Genomic DNA, 19,368 nt, shown 5'->3' on the forward strand with positions numbered 1-19,368 from the left:
GCCTGTACTCAATAAATATTTAATTAATTAACGATTTGACAGAATCTTCGAGTCGAATGGGACCTTAGATGGTCAAGCGTCAGGTCCCATCCAATGGAGGCATCTTCTCCACAAAATCCCTCACAGGATGTCCCTTGACCCATATCGGCATACTTCCAATGACAAGAATTCATGAGGCATCCTATTTCTCTTTCGAACCAGTCTAATTGATATAAAAATGCTCACTTTGTAGCCACCCAAATGCTGTCGCCATGTAACATTTACCTTAGATCCCAGATTGATCTGCCTGGACACAGAGTCTAAACCTCATTAATAGCCTTTCAGATATTTGAAATGATTACTGTGACCGCCTTTGTTAACAAACATTTATTGAACTTTAAAAGTATGAGAGGATTTGTGCGCAGAGTTAGACTTACAAGGATGAAGAAAATATTCATAGAACATTAAGGAATATAATTACTTCTTCAGTATAAACTCCTCTAGCTATCTTAATCACTTATATTATAATCCACACCTGTAGCCTTCTTAGTAGCTGTATTCTGAATGCACTCAAGTCTGTTGAGTTTAAAGTATTTATGATTGCCCTCTGCCAAGCATGGCATAGAGAACTGGACACTGTATTTCAGATATGGATAGAAAAACCCAGTAATCAGCAGAACTCTTGCATCTTTTAGTCTTAATCCTTTAAACTTATTAATGTGGCCTTAACTTTTACATCAGCTGCAATCATTGGCTTAGATTGCACTTTTTAACAAAAACCTCTTTTTGTTTTCACTTGAGTTGCTATCAAGCCAGATTATCCAATATATTGTGCAAAATCCAGTCATTTGTCCAATGTTGTCCAAGTTAAATATGTGCTTATTAGGTTTAACCCATTGTTGTGGCCAATAATGATATTTTAAAGTATTGATTTTTGGCCTTCAGCATATTAGTTATCCTTCCTAGTTTTATACCATCCTTATATTTAATCATTGTGTTCTCATCCATGTCATTGATAAGATCATTGATCAAAGTCAAATACAATACCTGCAAGTCATCACTCAAGACCTCCATTAATCAGCATTCTCTGGGATGTTCAGTTAGCTATTAATCCAGTCTACTGTTACCTAGTGTGCATTCTCCAGTTCATTCACAAACATTAGGAAACTTTGTCAAATATATTACTGATTAAGGTATACCATGTTTGCAAGAATCCCCTGACTTACCAAGCTAGTAACCCAAACAAGAAAGGGAATTACTTGCTCTTTGTGAATCCTAGCGATAATTTTTTTCTCTTCTGGGTATTCATAAATAATGTGTCCATTTAGACTTAATTATACAGAATGAGACTTTCTGTGATCCATTCTAATTCTAGGCACTTAATATCTGCTTACTATTTACTTACTTATTGACTGATATACCACAGCTATGAAATTAAAGTAGCAAATAGCATAGAGCTCTTCAATACTCCACTTAAGCAGCCTTGATTCCCTAGCAAATTTTCACCAGTGTTTGTAAGAAACTTTTATTGAGCATCTGTTGTGCTTCATATGTTGTGCCAAGTTTAAAAATTATCTTTACCTTTAAGAAACTCAGTCTAAGAGCTGAAACTGTCTTATAAACAATTAATTATAGTATAATATATTCCATTAGAATAGAGATCTATATATAGAATATATTATAAAAATCATGAATATGCATTCAATGTGGGAAAAACCTGAGGCTATGGCTTGTTCTTTCTAGAATCTTGATTCAAATGTATTAATTTTTCAAAGCCTCAGTTTTCTCACTGAAAAATGGGAACAAGAGTATACACTATTTCCTATGGATTGTTTGTGGTTTAAATAAAATCATTCCAGTACCTGGTTCAATAAATGTTGATTATAACTATTTAGGAAGGTTATTATACTATATATTGTTGGACTATATTATATATTATTAAGCTATGTATTCATAAGTTTATTGAACTAAATATAACTATTTAGAAAAATTATTGACCTTAAAGTCATGGGTTTATTAACCTTTTAGATTCCATCTGTTCCATGGATACATGGTTAATGATTTATTCCTAATTCTAACCCATACTCCTGCTGGTATATTTCAATCATCAGAAACAAGAGGTAGAAACAGAAAAGAAAACTAAAGGACAAAAGGCAAGAAAACTAGCTCAGATTCTTTTAGATCAATCATATCATGTGCATAAGTGAAGAGCAGAGTTGTTACACACCTACTTTTTCAATATCTTGTTAAAAACCATAACTCATAAGATTGTCATCAGAACTAATACTTTCTTCCTGAAATGTCAATTGAATGTCCATTTGGTTCAGAGTCGAGCCCAACACTTGTCCACAGAATGTACTAGCTGAATTTTTATGGGCCTCAGAAGAGCTGTCAATAACAACAATGTGTCAAGTCAGATCCTGTTTGGCTGTAAACAATGGAGAACCCAACTGATACATTTGTCTTACCCTTTAAGGAATTTAGGTGGCCCCGACTTCATAAAGTAGCCTCTTTTCATCTTCCTCCTTTGCTGTCCCCTGTGGTTAGGCCTCTTCTCCATGTTGCATCATGATTCTAAGATGGATCATGAAGCCCTAGGCTTCCTATCCATTTTCCAAGGAGAAAGGAGCAAGTAGCCAATGGAATGTGTCAGTCAGGTTTATCCCTTTGAAAAGAAGACCTCAACAACTTCTCACTGGAAAAAACTGTATTTAAAAATCTCTGCCAGTTGTAAAAAGGTATTGAGAAATAGTAATAGTATTTCATCTTTCCAGTAAACAAAGGCAAAGGAGAAATAAGTTCCAAACGGCTTTTAGGGAGTCACTCCACAAGCGGATTGCCTCTAGATGACTTTTTTTTTTAACTACCCTTTAATAATGGAAAAGGTATAGATTAATGCTACATAGCATTCTGTTTTAATATATTCTTATTAAATCCCTATGGGAAGCTATTCTTATTATGTTGACTCTCTTTTATAGCTGACATAGAAATATTTCAATCTGAATAACTTCTAGTATCATTTAAGTAAAGCAAGTGGGAGGACATAACATTCTTAGTTTTCATGACCACTGAAAAAGTGTGTTTGGGGAAATTCTAAGTTAAGAGTGATGAAGTATAAAAAAAAACGTTAACAGGAAAGCTTCATACCCAGGTGTGAACATCTGGCTGTGAACATACCTTGTGCCACGGGGGCAATGCAGGATGATTGGTATCTCGTTTCTTGATTTCAGAGATTTGGCATTTCATTGAGCCTCAGCTTTGTCATGCAGAGCGCATACCTTCATTGGTGTTTGTCCTCAATTTCTTTCTCTACTGATTTTTCTGGTAATTTTACTTTAGTTTTTTTTTAGAAGCTTTGCCCGCACTTCTGACTCACAGCTTAATGAGGCTGCGTGTAGAGACTTGAACAGTGTATACAGTAGATTACTTGGAGATGTGTTTTTTAGTTTCTACAAACAGAGCCAAAGTGATCTCATTTCAATTTGGGAATCCCAGTGATAAGCGGCATTTCCACAGAGAGTTTAAATTCATCAGTTGAACAAAGCAATCAGATTTTTTTCTTAGAACATATTACCATTAATTTTTAAGTGACTTTTAAACAATAATGAGATATCTCTTAATGAAAAAATCTCTATGACCAGATAAGTGCTAATAGTAACCGATATACCATTAACTCTACTTTCCTCCATCCCCTCTCTTTAAAACTTGATGTTCTCATTAACTTTTTTTTTTTTCCATCTTCTGAGAGCCCTACTCTTGGGACTATGCTAGACTTACATCTGCCTAAGTTGTCAGCTTCCAGGGGTGACAAATGTAGACAACCTTCTCTTTTATTATACATGAGCTAGGCAAGGAGGGTTGGTATTCAGTGACCATCTATTTTCAAGACCTCCACCCCACTACCGTCCTCAGTCACTGGCAGTAAGTGAGCATGCTTGAGGAATGCTTGCCAAAGGGTTACTGTAATTTCTTAAAGCTGTCATTTAAGCACTGACTTGACTGTTTTTCCAACAAATGACCTGATCCTTAGGACATATTCATCTAACTTATCCTGTTTACTAAGAGGAGATGGGAGGGTGTGTACAGAATTTATTTAAACGTGTAAAATGAAGAGATTATAGCAGTCTTCTGCCTCCTAGAGGGATGCAGCTGATATTTTGGGAATAGTAATGGTGATATGCTATGATAAGGGCAAGCCAAAGATGCTATAGGAGCACAATAGAGGGCCACTGAATACAGATCTGGGGGGTTAAAGAAGGTTACTTAAGGGAATCTATACTGTGGCCTAAAGAACAAGTAGAAATTAGTGAGTGAGAAGAACATGGTTATGGCCCACAGAGAAAACAGGGTGCATTTAGGGAACAGTAGAAGAGCTGCAGTGTGGTGTGTGAATTAGGGCCAGCTGGAGGAAAAAGATGAAGGTCAACACAGGCCATATTGTTAAAGGTCATATAATGAAACATAAAGCATCTAGACTCAAGTGCAAAAGCAACAGGGAACCTTTGAAATAGAGATGGCATGTTCAGATTTATGCTTTAGAAAGATAACAAAAAATCATATAGAGCAAGTATGTATTTTGCAAATAAGAAACTGGTGGCTCAGAGAAATTAAGAAACTTACCTGTGGTGACACACGTAATAAGTTGGCAGAGCTAGGATTCCAACCTAGATCTAACTCCAAAACCCAAGCATGAGCTTCCTACTGTGCTAGGGTTTCTCAAACTGTAGGTTGTAATGTGTATCTTGAAATAATTTGATGGAATCAACCAGCATTTTTTTTAAAGGAAATAGGATAGAAAGGAATAGAAAAGATTATTGCATAGATTACAGTAAGTATAAGAATTATTTTGTAATTTAAGTTATATATGTATGTAAAATGTATATATGTGCATATGTATACAGGGTAGGCATGCAGCTGAGTACTGGGACATAAAGCAAAATGCACTTCTCACTGCAGATCGCAGTAAACATGTTCAAAGCCAATAAGCATGTGCAAAGAGCTTGCATGTTACTCCTACCTGCCAGGCATCTCTCCCTCCCTCCTACATTAATTAATTAATTCATTCATTCATTCCATTAAAAATATTAGATGCCTGTTGTGTGCAAAGCACCCTGCACAAGGCTATGGAGGTACAAAAACATATCAGAATCCTTGGGCTTTGACCTACTTCTCTGTAGTAGTTGTAGGTTTGTGTTGATCTACCACACTTATTCCAGGCCTCTTGTGACCTGTGGTTTGCATTAATCTATTAGGCTAAGCCACATACCTTTTCATTACACAATCTTTGCCAATGCTAAAGGCAGATTCCAAAGTGCCCTCTTTATAATTTCTGTATTTAATGCGATGCATAATCAAGAGTAGGCCATTGTTAGGTCAGTTGCTTTCCTGTATTTATCTTTTCAAACAATAAATAATCAGTGAGATGAGAAAGGGCAATAGAAGATAGTTTCAATGTTAGTACTCATAAATATCCAACATCTTAAAGATGTGTTTTAATATTTATATGCTGTGGACTACCCCTCTGGAGAGCTAACTGAGGATTGATATGAACCCATACAGAAATAGAATTCAATAGCCATTGTTTTGCACAGACATTCAATCGATCCTGAGCAAGCATTCTTGATTCTCTCAAACTTGGCCATTACTCAGCCTCTGACTTTCCAAATTACCAAGACCTCTCAGCACAAGACTAGGGGGTGATATTTTCTTCAGTACAAGCACAGTGGATTCTGTATGTCAAGGTCAGTACATGGCTGAGGCCCACACCATGCCCACCCTTAGAGCAGGCTTTGCTATCCTTATCTGGCTATCCTTATACCATTCCCTCTACTGATTACCTTCTCTCTGGCTTAGTTTCCTCATCTATAAAATGAGCATAATCATAGTATTTATAAAAGACTGTTTAATAAACACCATTTAAGATTAATATTATTTATGTGATATCTGGGCATTTACACCATTCTACCATTAAGATTACTACTGATCCCCTAGGAGTGAATTGAAGCTGCATGGAGAATTCCAAAATGTTATTTCTCCACTTAGATTTTTTTTCAGTTTGGATGAACAGTTCTTACCAACATGACCTCGTATATTTTTATTTTCTTTACTCATAACCAAATACTTATTATACATAGCCATATTTGTATATAGTTATAATTACTTTTTTAACTCTTTATTTTGAAATTTTTATAAAGCCACAGGAAGTTGCCATTATAGGACAGAGTAGACCCTTATACTTGTCACTCAGTTTTCTCCAGAGGTTACATCTTACATAATTATAGTACAATATGATAACCAAGAATTTGGCATTGGTACAATGTATGTATATAGTTCTGTGACATTTTAGCACATATGTAACCACTGCTGCCATCAAGATACAGAACTAACTCATCACCACAAAGATATCCCTCATGCTACCTCTTTATAATTATACACTCTTCCACCCACCATCCCCAACCCCTGTTTCCCATTTCTATAATTCTATTACTTCTAGAATGTTACATAAATGGAATCAATATGTGATCTTTCTTATACAATATAATGCCCTCATGATGCAGCCAAGTTGTTGTGGGTATCAATAGTTCATTCATTTTTATGGCTGAGTAGTAGTAGTAGTCCATAAATGCACTACAAAACCTATTGTGGGACATTTCAGTTATTTCCAGTACAGGCTATTACAAATAGAGCTTCTATGAATTATCATCTATATATTTTTGTGTGAACATAACTTTTCATTCTTTCCTCTCTATAAGTTTCTATCTTTATTTCCTTTTCTTGTCTTATTATACTTATGACACCTAGGACTTCCAGGACTTTGTTAAATAGAAATAGTGAAAGTAAACACCCTTGATTTGTTCCTGACCTTAGGGCAAAGAATTCTCTCTTTCACCATTGAGTATCATGTTAGCTATATGTTTCTTTGCAGACCTATCTTTATCAAGTTGAGAAAATTCTCTTTAATTCCTAGTTTTCTGAGAGTTTTTATCATAAACATATGTTGAGTTTTGTCAAATGCTTTTTCTGCTTTAATCGATATGATCTTGTAACTCTTTTTCTCCAGCCTGTTTGGGTTACATTTACTGTTTTTCAAACCAGCCTTACATCCTGGAATAAAATCCATTTGATCACAGTGTATAATTCTTTTCATATATTACTTAATATTATTTGCTAATATTTTTTATAAGAACTTTTGCATCTATATTCGTGAAGGATATTGGCCTGTAGTTTGGGGGTTTTTGTTTTGTTTTGTTTTGTTTTTATTTTGTTTCAGTTTTTGTAGTCTCCTTCAGTTTGGTATCACTGGCTTCATAGAATGGGTAGGAAAGTGTTATCCTCTCTTCTTTTTCTGCAAGAAATTATATAGAAATGGTATGAGTTTTAAACATTTGGTAAAATTCTCCATCAAAACCATCTGGGCCTAGAGATTCTTTTTTGGAAGGTTTTTAATTACAAAGTCAATGTCCTTAATAATTATAAGGCTATTCAAATTATATCATATTGTATGATTTATGGTAGTTTTTTCTTTTCTAGGAGTTGATTCCTTTCGTCTAAGTTGTCAAATTTATGTGTGTTGAATTGTTTGTATTCTCTTATTATTCTATTGATAGAATATTTCCTTACTGAAAAACAGAGTCTATAGTAATATCCTCTGTTTTATTCCCAATACTTGTAATTTGTGTCTTCTTGTTTTTTTCTTTATTGTATTGGAGGTTTGTTTATTTTACTGAGCTTTTTCAAAGGACCAGCTATTTTGTTTTATTAATTTACTGTTTTTCTGTTTCAAATTTCATTGATTTCTGCTCTTTATTATTTTCTTCTGTTTACTTTGTCGTTTATTTTTTTCTCTCCTTTTTCTAGTTTCTTCAAGCAAAAATTTAGATTTATTTGAAACTCTCTTCTTTTCTTATATAAGCATTTAATGTTATGAATTTTCCTGTCAGCACTGCTTTAGTTGTATCCCACAAATTTTAACAAATTGCGTCTTCATTCTCATTCAGTTCAGTATATTTCTGATTTTACATTGAAACTTCCTCTTTGACTGATGGATTATTTAGAAGTATATTGTTTAGTTTCCAACTGTTGAGAGATTTTCCTGTTATCCTTCTGATGTTGATTTATAGTTATATTCCATTGTGGTCGGAGAACGTGCTCTGTAGATTTTTTAATTTTCTGTTTTAAAGTTAAAATAGCCTCTTATAATTGTGGATTTATCTGTTTCTTCTTTTAGTCCTGTCACTTTTTGCTTTTGCATTTTGAAGTTTGTTATTAGGTTCATACAAATTTAGGATTATCATATATTCCTGGAGGATTAACCCTTCTATCACTATGACTCATCACACTTATTTCTAATAATGACTACCGCATTAAAGTCTACTTTGTCTGATATTGATATAGTTAAACCATTTTTCTTTTGCTTAATTTTTTTAATATATATTTTTTATTCTTTTACTTGCAATATTTCTGGACCTTTATATTTAAAGCACGTCTTTTGTAATAGACATGTAGTTAGGTTTGGTTTGGTTTTTATATCCAGTCAGACAATATCCATATTTTAATTATAATGGTATGTTTACATCTAATGATACTGCAGGTATAATTTGATTTAAACTTCTATCCTACTCTCCATTTTGTACCTGTTCTTCCCATTCTACATTTATTTTCTCTTTTCTTGCCTTTTTAAAGATTATTTATTAAGTATTTGTATAATTTATTTTACCCCCTTTCTGAGTTTGTATATATTCTTTTACTCTTTTAGTACCTTCAGTACTCAGGAGATGATAACAAACATTCTTGATTTATTGTAGTCAAAGACAAATTAATGTTTTTATCATTTTCTGAACAATGCATGGAACTTGGAACACTGTAACTACATTTAATCCCTCCTATGTTTAGTCTATTTTCTTTATGTATTTTAAATCTACATATATTTTAAACCCTGCAATACAGTGTAATGATTGTTCTAGACGGTAATTACTCACTTATTTTAAGTATTTCTATTTCTCTTTATTTTTTTTTTAAATATCTTTGCTTCCATCTAGGATAATATTCCTTTTTTCCCTTTATAACTTTCTATGGTATTTCTTGTAATGTGGCAGATTCTCTCAGTTTTTATTTGTTTTAAATGTTTTTATTTAATCTTTATTTTTTAAGTATATTTTCTTTGCGTATATAGTTATCAGATTTTTTCCTCTTAACATTTTTAAGATATTTCATTGTTTTCTAGTTTTCAATGGCATCAGAATCTGTCATCAGAGTACTGTTACTCCTTTGAAAATAATGTATCTTTTTTTCTTTGATTGCTTTAACATTTTTCTCTGTCTTTACTATGGAGTGTGTGTGTGTGTGTGTGTGTGTGCGCGTGCGTGTGTGTGAACATTTGTGTGTGGTATTATGTTTCAACTGTATTAAGATCTGTACAGCTTTTTAAATCTGTAGTTTAATGTCCATCGATTTTGGAAAATTCTCAGCTGATGTCTCTTCAAATATTTCTTCTGTCTCATTTTCATTCTCTCTTTTCCTTCTGAGACAACAACGACACAAAAATATTAGACCTTTTTATACATGTATATGTTCTTTGCTCTCTGTTCTGTGCTTTTATGTTTTTTCTGTGATTTAGTTTGGTTATTTTTTAATGCCCTGTCTTTTAGTTTACTAATCTTGCCTTCTGCTCTGTCCAGTCTTCTATTAAATCCATCTATTAAGCTCTTAATTTTATTGTAATTTTCAGATTTGAGTGTCCGTTTCTTTTACCCCAAGATTCTACCTTTCTGATGAAATTATCTATCTTACCACCTTTATTCTTGACTATATTAACTACAGTTACTTTAAGAAGCATGTCTAATAATGTAAATATCTGTATTAGCTGTGAGTTGATTTGTATTGTTTGGTTTTCCACTTGGCTTTCCGGTCATTTGTTCCTATTTCTTGGTACTTGTTGATCAGATGCTAGACATACTGCTTGGAAAATTGTGGAAATAATCCCAGGCTTATGTTTTCTTTCTCCAGAGAGGATTTATTTTTGCTTTCTGACAGGCAGTTAGAGTAGGAACATATTGCCTTAATCCAGTCTTGGATTCAGGTGTTGGAAGCTGGGTTTTAATTGTAAGGATAGTCTGTTTGTAGTCTACACATACTCCTGAAGTATGGTCTTTCTATGATTCTAACTGGAAATCTGGGCTGTTTACCAGGCCCATCTTTTTTACTTTCTTAGCAGACCATGAACCCTAATTTCTCTTTCCAATCCTATGAGAATGTGAGACTGTTCGCTCAATCTGCAAGTCTCTTAGCCACTAAACTCTGCTCATTTTTTTTTTCTTTTTGGCATTTGATGCCGTGCCACTTAAAAATTTGCAAATAACTTGCAAAGAAAAGTGCCACAGAATATTAGGTTCATGTGAATGTGCTTACTACCTACTTTTTAGAAATCAATCTTGGCCCCTCAAATTCTGGCTGCTTTCACAGCTCTCAAAAAAAAAAAAAAAAAAACTCTAAGCAGTTTTTTTTTTCCTAGTTTATTTTGTTGTTCTGGTTATTCTTATGAAAGTCAGGTGGCAAAAAGCTATTCTATCATGACCACAAATAGATCCCGCTCACCCTTTTTTAATGTGAAGTGTTGATAACATCAATTTATAGTGAATAAATTGTGTTATCAGAGGATTAAAAGTACTAATAAATATGAAAGCCGCATGTATAGTGCCTGGTACTTAGTAGACACTCATAAACAATTTGAAATTTGAATCTAAATATATGCTGATTTTAGAAAAGTTGTAGAAAAGATTGGTCATTTTCACGTTGATCTTTCTCGCTGAGGCCCACAGAACAGCACACATTCTCATGCTCTTGTGTTGGTCTCACGAACTTGACATGAGCGACATTTTTAAAGGCTACTTCTCCCTACCTTGCTCTCACTCAGAAACCCTGGAGACCATCTTCACAATTTCAGTGACCACATTTAGCAGGTGGGAGGACAGGTTTCCTTTTCTTACAGCTCATGTCTCAGTGTTCTTCCATAGTGAATAACTAATCTGGTAGTACTCAACTTCAGCCCTTTCTCTCATTGTCTGTTTTCCTGTGTTCAGCCACAGCTTCTGCTCACTGCAGCTTTGTTCCAGTATTTTTCTGCTGGCAGTGAGGCCAGTGTTGGTGAAAGCTGACAAGTATCTCATGAATTGGTTTGTCTGAGTACTTATATGAGCGAAGACTAAGAAATGCCAAGAAAGAGAAGCAGAACTAGATCTAAGTATTGCAGAAATTCAGGACATTATAGTACCAAAAAGCTGTACATACTTAATTTCAGTTTAAAGTCTGGGAAACAATTTTTATGAGTGTGTGTAATTCCTAAGTCTCAAAACTAAATAATTACAAAATGTAAAGCAGTAGACTTCAATAGTAATTTTCAGACCATTTGAGTCTATATGCAGTTTTAAAGAGGTTTAGTTCATAGATTTTCTTTCGGGTCATTTATTTCTGAGAGAGAATTTCTCCAAACTTAGTTATATCAAATGAAATATTTCTAGAATCTGCTCAGATGTGAGTTTTAAGATCCAGAAGCATAGTATTTACAAGAATTTTCAAGACTAAGGATGGATAGTGATGATGAAAGCTAATAATAGTATACATTAAATACATAATATATGCCCAGTATTGAGACATTTTATATCGCATTGCCTCTTGAGCAGTATTTAACTATCTATTTATTACTATCCTTGAGATATCATCTTTCTCCTGGTAGTTAATAGCATGGAATTTGAAGTTAGCCATAAATCCTAGGTATAAATCCTAATATCACTCTGTGGTCTTCGGACATAGTATGTAATATCTTTGAGCCTCTCTTTCATCGCCTTTAAGGTGAAGATGACACCATGTCTCTTAGAATTCTTGGAGACTTGAAGAGTTCATGCGTGTCACATCTGTAGCACAGTGACTGGCTCATGTTGAGTGCACAGTGAATTTATCCATTAATTTTTTCTCACTTTTCTTACCACTGTTGGTTAGGATACCCTTCAGTAGATCAGTCAGGTAGAGAACATAGCAAATAGAAAGATCTAAAAATATGAAAAGAGAGGATTACAGGCACCACTGAAGATGTATCCAGAATCTACTAAACTCCCAGGCTAGAGCTTAGGAAAAATGGTTCTTTAACACTCATTTGAATTCCATAAAAATTTTCAAATTAAATCCCCATTCATTCAACAAATATGTATTGAGTAAGATTTGGACATAGTTCATACTGTCATGGAACTTAAGATCTACTGGAAGAGATAAATATTAAATATTTAATTCTAATCACCAAGGAAAAATACTGGGTGCTATAAATATATTTGACATTGTGAAGAATCAAGGAAGGATTAACTGAGAAAGTGACATTTAAGTTGAGACTTGAAGTGTGAGTAGTTAGTCAAGAGAAATTTGGTGGTGAAAGCGGCAAAGAAAAGGCATTTCGAGCAGAAGAGTAGCATGGGAGAAAGCCCTGATGTGGAAAGGAGCTTGGCATATGTCAGGAAGTGAAAGAACAAAGAACAGAGGTTAGTAATCAGATACGTTTACGTCTGCATGGCACCTTCCTTTCTTCCTTTGGACCAAAAAGTATGCCCTACCATAGAAGTTCCCCATTTTCTCCAGAACCACATCTCAGCATACCCACTAGTCTCAGTCTGTCCAGAGATATGTACTTCCTAGCGTCCAGAGATCTAACCCATTTCCCATCTCTTCACTCATTCTCAGGGGCTATTAATAAGATTCCTTATTAACCTGATAAAGGTATGCTTCTGTAGTTAAAGGCCAACCTTTAATGATAGAAGGTAATGGTTCTTGGACTTGAACTTGCATCAGATCACCTGGAGGCTTGTTAAACTACAGATCTGGGCTCCGCCCACAGAGTAGACTTAGTAGATCTGGGATGAGTCCTAAAAATTGCATTTCTATCAAGTTGCCTGGTGATGCTGATGCTATTGGCCAGGATTTCATACTTGGTGAATCACTAGTTTAAGGTGTCTTTCTTCTTTCATCCGCTTAATAATATCATTAGTTCCTTGACTCAAAGAAAAATGCTTAGGAAGCATTTCCCAAAGGAAAAATACTAAAATCAAAACTAAACTTTGTGGATAACTGCCACACTTGCTTAACTGAATTATTGTTGGCAAGACTTACCTTAAATATCTGCATCCTAATGCTTATCACATAGTAGGTACCCAGTGGATGTTTATTAAATGCATTGAATCAGTGAATGAATCTAGATCAGTGGATTTTATACATTTTTCTTTGGAAAGCTCTCGTGATTCCTTTCAGTCTGAAAGGCCTTCTAGGAGAATAAATTATTGTCATTCTCTTGGAGTACAGTTTCAGAAATTGCATAGTCAAGATATGCTTGTATTTTAAGTACTTACTTGGATTAAAAACTGAATTGCTAACAGGATTACAAAATGCCAAGTTTACTGAGACTCAAATTGTTTATGCGCGTGTTTGGTTATGCTCTTTCGTCAATCAGTACATTTCTGTTTCTAATTACAGTCTTAATGTTTTAGTGGGTTTTTATTTTTTACACCTGCATATGAATTCTCAGTCAAAACCAACTTCAGTAATTTGCACAGATATAACTAAAACAAGGCTCATCACCACCAATGTGTCATCTACACTACATATCTAATGAATTCAGAGGTGCTGTACCTCAATTCACATTGTGATTCAGAAAATGGTCTGCTATTTTTTTCATTTTCACTCCAACAGTGTTGAAAAACATTTTTAATGAACACTCTAACAATTTTTCATGTTCCAAGAGCACAGAATTTTAGTGGATGATGCAACCTAATTTTCATTTGTGATTCTTCATTTACGTTTGTCCTTGGAATCTCTGTGTTTGGATGAAAGAAAAAGAAAAATGCCCAAGATTACCATAATTCTCCAAAATATAATGTGTATAACCTGGAAGTATATTACTGCCACCAATCAAATTGATTACAGACTCATAATCTAGTCACTGACATTTGGAGCTTGTTTTGGTGGGAGCCATCCATCCAGTCTCAGATATAACCCAGGCACTGACTCATGGGTCTAAGCCTTCCATGTACTGTGATGAACCAACCTGAAAAATTCTATACCCAGTTTTTAGCTTGGACCTTGACCCTAGCTGACACCTGTAAAATTGCAAGTGACTTTTTTGCAGTCTGTAATAATCAGAGTTCTAGTTAGAGAAAATCATTTCATCATCAGCTGACAATTTTTTTTTTTTTTTGCCCTTAATATCTTTCCCTGCCCCCTTATTTGGTTTGAATTGACTCACCTAATTGACTCACCTAATTAGAAAAAAGGATATGCTGCTAGATTTGTCACTTCTGAATGCCCAGAGTTAAAAAATATCTTGTAGATGACATTTCTTACTCTTCTTTAAACATAAAAGTTGGAGAATTTGAACAATTGATCCAAACTATCATTGCAAGTGTGCACTCATTTAGGGGAACTCAACTGAGATGAAGACCATTCCCACACATGTATCACCTTTGGGCATTCACCTGGCCAGGCACTGCCTTTAGGCCCTTCAAAAGGCAGCAGAATGATGTTAGTGTTAACATTTCACTGTGCATTGATTCTTAAATTTAAAAAAAAAAAAACTGTCATTTAATTTTAAATGCTAATATGCATATGGTTAATTAAGAAGCCAAAATTGGCTATAAGCTTGGTGAGCTCTAAGAACAGGGAGAGAGCGATCATTACGCTTCTGCTCATGGTTAGCTATTTGTGAACCAGCTGATAATGTGCAAAATTAAGATTTCGTAAGTGGCATTTTAAATGAATGGTTAATGGCTGAAGATTAATTAAACAGTCAGAGTTGCTGAAGAAAAGCTGTTAAAAATTATGTTTATAGGCCAGTCACTTGAATGCTGAACTGAAATCCTGATAGATTGTGGCCTTTCCCTTAACCAAGAGAGCATTTTAATGAAGCCAAGTCTTCCTGAGGAGGGAAACCCACCCTTCTCACACACTATGCAGCCGTGCATGGCAAGAGCCTCAGGGACCTTCCTTTGGAGTAAAAGCTGCCACAGAGGAAAATGGGCTAGAAAAGCTGCCACAAAGGAAAATGGGCTAGAAAAGTGTTTTATTGAAGGTCTTCACTAAAGCATTCATCCCAGGTAGCCAGGCATATTTTACTTCCTTCCTGCTGCTGCATAATTCTGAGTTAGAGTAGACAGAACCCATGGGGTTGCTACTCTGTAATTCTGTAAGAGAGATAAGGAATTGCAGTATATTGTTTTCAACCTGTACTGGATACTTCCTTAAGTCTGAAACTGCTCGGCCTCTTGGTGATAGAAACTGGATTTTGTGCATCTGGCTCTACCATAGGTTCCTAAGTGAAAGGTTTGCCATGGGCATAGGAGGTACTCTAAAAATAATTTTTGAATTCATTTGTCATAGCTCAACTCAGTATAAATATTGAATAAATAAATGAATGAATGAGCTATCTAAAAGGTGGACAGTAGAATATTAATCACTCTTTTAAATCTTTTCCATCCATCCAACTAAATGGCCACCCCTGTCCTGCACCAGGTATTAACATGTGGCTGTGCAATGACAGTATCCCAGCCTCGGGGATCTCATAGTCTAGTGGAGGCGACACAGACATGTCAACAACTAATTCACTGTCATGCTGTGTACAGATAAAGTGGCCAAGGAGGAGAGTTAGAAATCTCAAGGTGAGGGTAGAGGACAGTCAGGAGTGTATTTTCCTACAAATTGCAAGGAAATTAATTCTGCCTATTAAAAAAATATTATTATATATATGTGTGTGTGTGTGTGTGTGTATTTTTAGTTCATTCAGTTCAGTTCCCTGCTTCCAGGCAGAAGATCCAAACCACACAGGCCAGACAGTTACATCTCTTGTTTAAAAGTTCCCTAGAGATGGGAAACCTGCAGCTTCCCTTGGTATCCTGTTTTAGGGTTTAATCACCCTTCTAATCAAGAAGTTAATCCTTTTTTCTCTTCTTTAGCCTTCTTTGGGTTGGTGGAACCTGTGCAATACCCATGAAAGCCCTTGGAAACCTTGAGAAGTTAATTAGCCAATACTGCTCTAGGTTCCACAGTGTGCCTCATAACGGTAAGGCTCTGTACCTGCGCTGCAGTAATACTAGAATTTTGTTACATCTAAGTCAAAATAGTTTTCCTCCTGGTCTAAAGAGAAAGAGAGTAATTTGATATTTTAGCATGTTTAAAAGAAGTTGTTTTATTACATTTTTATCTACATATTTAGTTAAATACAATTGAAGTTTGACCTCATGTCATCTAACTCAGAAACCAAATTGCACTGTTTGATAAGAAACACAATTCAGGATTGTTAATAAAAATAGCCAACACTAAACATTATTGAGAATTTATCATAGCTAGGCACTGTGCTAATTGTTTTGAAGACATCATTTAATCCAACTGACCACCTGACCAGGTAGTACTATAACTATTCCCAAGGTAAAAATGAGGAGCCTGAGTTGTAGAGAGGGTAAGGAGCCTATTCGATGTCATCGGGGGTGGGCCAGGGTTTGTACCTAGTTAGTCTGAATTCAGAGCCCAGACACTTAACCACTGTGCTATGTTGACTATTGTATTTTTTTTTTTTCCTGTCTCTAAAATTCTACTTCATTATGTGGACTCCTTTTTTCCCCCATGTGTATGAAGTCCAAATCTATAAACTTTCTTTATGAAAAGTAACAGCAATCTGCTGAATAATAGTCCCCAAGTCAGCGGCACCTCTTGCTGCAATTATGGGCAGTTGAGTGGCCAGTGCATTCTACTTTAAGAAAGGCAGCAAGCAGTGGCTTATTTTAGAAAACTGATTTAGAAAATTCAAAGCTTTTTCATTCTTGTGAAAATCGAATGATGCAAAAGGAAAGAAAATAGGTACTTCTGGAGGAAAACCTGCCCCATTGAAGGAATGGGGTAAAAACCTTTGTGCAGATGCCAGAAGCATCTGGGGAATAGTGATGTCCAATAATTGTAGCTAAAAGCTGCATTAATTGACCAGTGATGGGTTGAAAGCTGCCTCCAACCAGGATCCCTAACACTCAGGTGCTCTTTTCATAAGCAGAATGAGAGGCAGGAGGTCACCTTCCATGGGGTTCTCCATACAGAAAGTAAGCAGCGTGACAGAGAAGTATACTTCTACAAAGGAAAAGCTTAGCTTTCCAAACCCCTGCATGCATATCACCTGGGGATCTTGTTAAAATGCAGATTTTGATTCAGAGGGCCAAGGTGGGGCCTGAGTTTCTGCATTTCTAACACGCTTCCTGGTGTGCTGTGATTAGCCAGGGTTAGACTAGAGTAAGGAGGTGCCTACTTGTTAGTGATTATAAAAATCATTTTAAATAAATATTCAGCAAATCTTTTTATAATCTTCCAAAATTTCAGCTGTCATTTTTCTCAACTCAATGAGACGTTTGAGAAAGCTCATTCCTGTGCAGGCCAGAATATTTTTGGCACTGCTCTGGTTCTGTTTCCTGGAAGGGGGAATGTGGCCTTCTTTTTGTCTTGTATTGTAAATGCCGCTGCGTGCATCAGCATCTCTGCTTTGACCTCTCGCTGCACTCGGAGAAATCTCTTGCACCTTAGCAACATGCTCTGCCTCTACCGTTGAACAGACATAAATTTAAATTTATTTTCTCAAGTGCTATTAAAAACCTGCCAAGGCAAGTTTTAGTAATACAAATAAGTAATCCATTTTTCCCACCACATCCCATTCAATTAAAAGTCCAATTGGCTCTGTTTGTTCCATCACTTCATCTAAAGCCAATTACATTAAACTTACCTAGTATCTGTGGCTTGGTATCATTTTAACTAAATACTAAATAAACCGAATACTAACTTCTTTGATAAAGGATATCATCTTCATTGAGCTGCATCTTAAATAAGGAAAAATGTTTCTAGTGTATCTTTTTTGATATTTTTGTTTGAATGCCAACATTTTATATTAAATTATTATTTTTCTTTCTTTTTTTTTTTTTTTTTAGGTGAGGGAACCCTTGGTTGACCTCACAGATTGCTAGGACCTTGTCAGCTTACAATCCCTAATTTTTTATTTTTTACCTCTACAGCACCTGGTCTTCCTAGGTGGTCTCCCATCCAAGTACTAACCAGGCCCGACCCTGCTTAGCTTTTGAGATCAGACGGGATCTGGCTTGTTCAGGGTGGCATGGCTGTAGACTAAATTATTACTTTTCTTTTTTTGGACAACAACCAGAAAAGCTGACAACACTAGAACCATTTGTAAGTTAGTGAAAAGAGAGAAAACAAGAATTTTTCTGTGGGAGTTGGGCTACATATCAGTATGTTAATTAATTTTGTGAATGATAATAAGTGGGAAGATGTTCTCAATTAACAAAACTTTCTTCTTTATGTGGGAAACAGTCAAAATTGAGAATGGAACCACTAGGCCTAGCTTGGTGTCAGGACAGTGAGGCCGACTGTAGTTTAGGACAGCTTTATCTAAAAGAAATACTATGTGAACCATATATGTAATTTTTAAATTTTTTAGTAGCCTAATTTTAAAAAGTAAAATTTATTTTATAATATATTTTATTTAACCTAATATATGCAAAACATAATTTCAATACGCATTCAAAACAATTATTGTAGAGCTATTTTACATTCTTTTTTTTTTTTTTCACAACAAAATCTTCAAAATCGGATGTGTATTTTACCCTTTACCGCGTATCTCAGTTTGGGCTCGCTGCATTTCAAGCGTTCAGTAGCCACATGTGGCTATTGACTGCCATGTTGGGCAGCACTGGAATCCCTTCAACATACTCCCAAAGGTGGCTGATGCTTCTTCACTTTGAAGTTTTCCAGATACTAGAGTCCAGGGTAATGGGAGGACCCTGTCATTTCCAGGTAGCTACCATGACAGAAAACTTTTCCTTATGTTAAACCCCAGACTGCTGCTAGACAAGTACCTTATCTCAAAGAGTTTATAGGCTAGGGTAAGAAAAAAGCCATGTAAACAACCCATTCCCACTCCCAGGGAACAGACAGATCTATCAGCCCTACATTTTTCATCTCTAGAGAGATGCACCCCACCTTAGGTGTTATCTGCTGCAGAGAGAGGTGACCTCAACATGGGCTGAGCTAGAACCCCAGTCTGTTCTTGCTTTTCCTGGAAGGAAGGCAGAACCAATGACCTAGCTTGCCTTAATTCTACCTTAGACAGGAGAAGGAAGCCTGGCCTTCAGATAGGGACTATGTGTAGTCCCTTCATATAGAGTTTTGTCAATAGTTAACTCAAGAATATGTATAACTCATTACAAAAGTATAATACCAATGTGATTCTCACTTAACTATGAATCCTTCCTTCTTTACCAATAGGTATTCATTCTAACCAGGAATAGTGAAAGGCAATGCCTTAGACCAGAATCT

General features: G+C 35.4%; 1 protein-coding gene and 1 pseudogene across 1 annotated transcript in view; one reads left to right on the forward strand and one right to left on the reverse strand.

The window, feature by feature from the left end:
• Positions 1–19,368, forward strand: part of PARD3B (par-3 family cell polarity regulator beta) — a 905,664-nt gene that overhangs the window by 765,992 nt on the left and 120,304 nt on the right. The gene's annotated exons all lie outside the window — the stretch shown is intronic.
• LOC112470832 lies at positions 18,042–18,160 on the reverse strand (annotated as a pseudogene).

The sequence above is a fragment of the Pteropus alecto genome, unplaced genomic scaffold, assembly GCF_000325575.1.
Source record: "Pteropus alecto unplaced genomic scaffold, ASM32557v1 scaffold3, whole genome shotgun sequence".
NCBI lineage: Eukaryota > Metazoa > Chordata > Mammalia > Chiroptera > Pteropodidae > Pteropus > Pteropus alecto.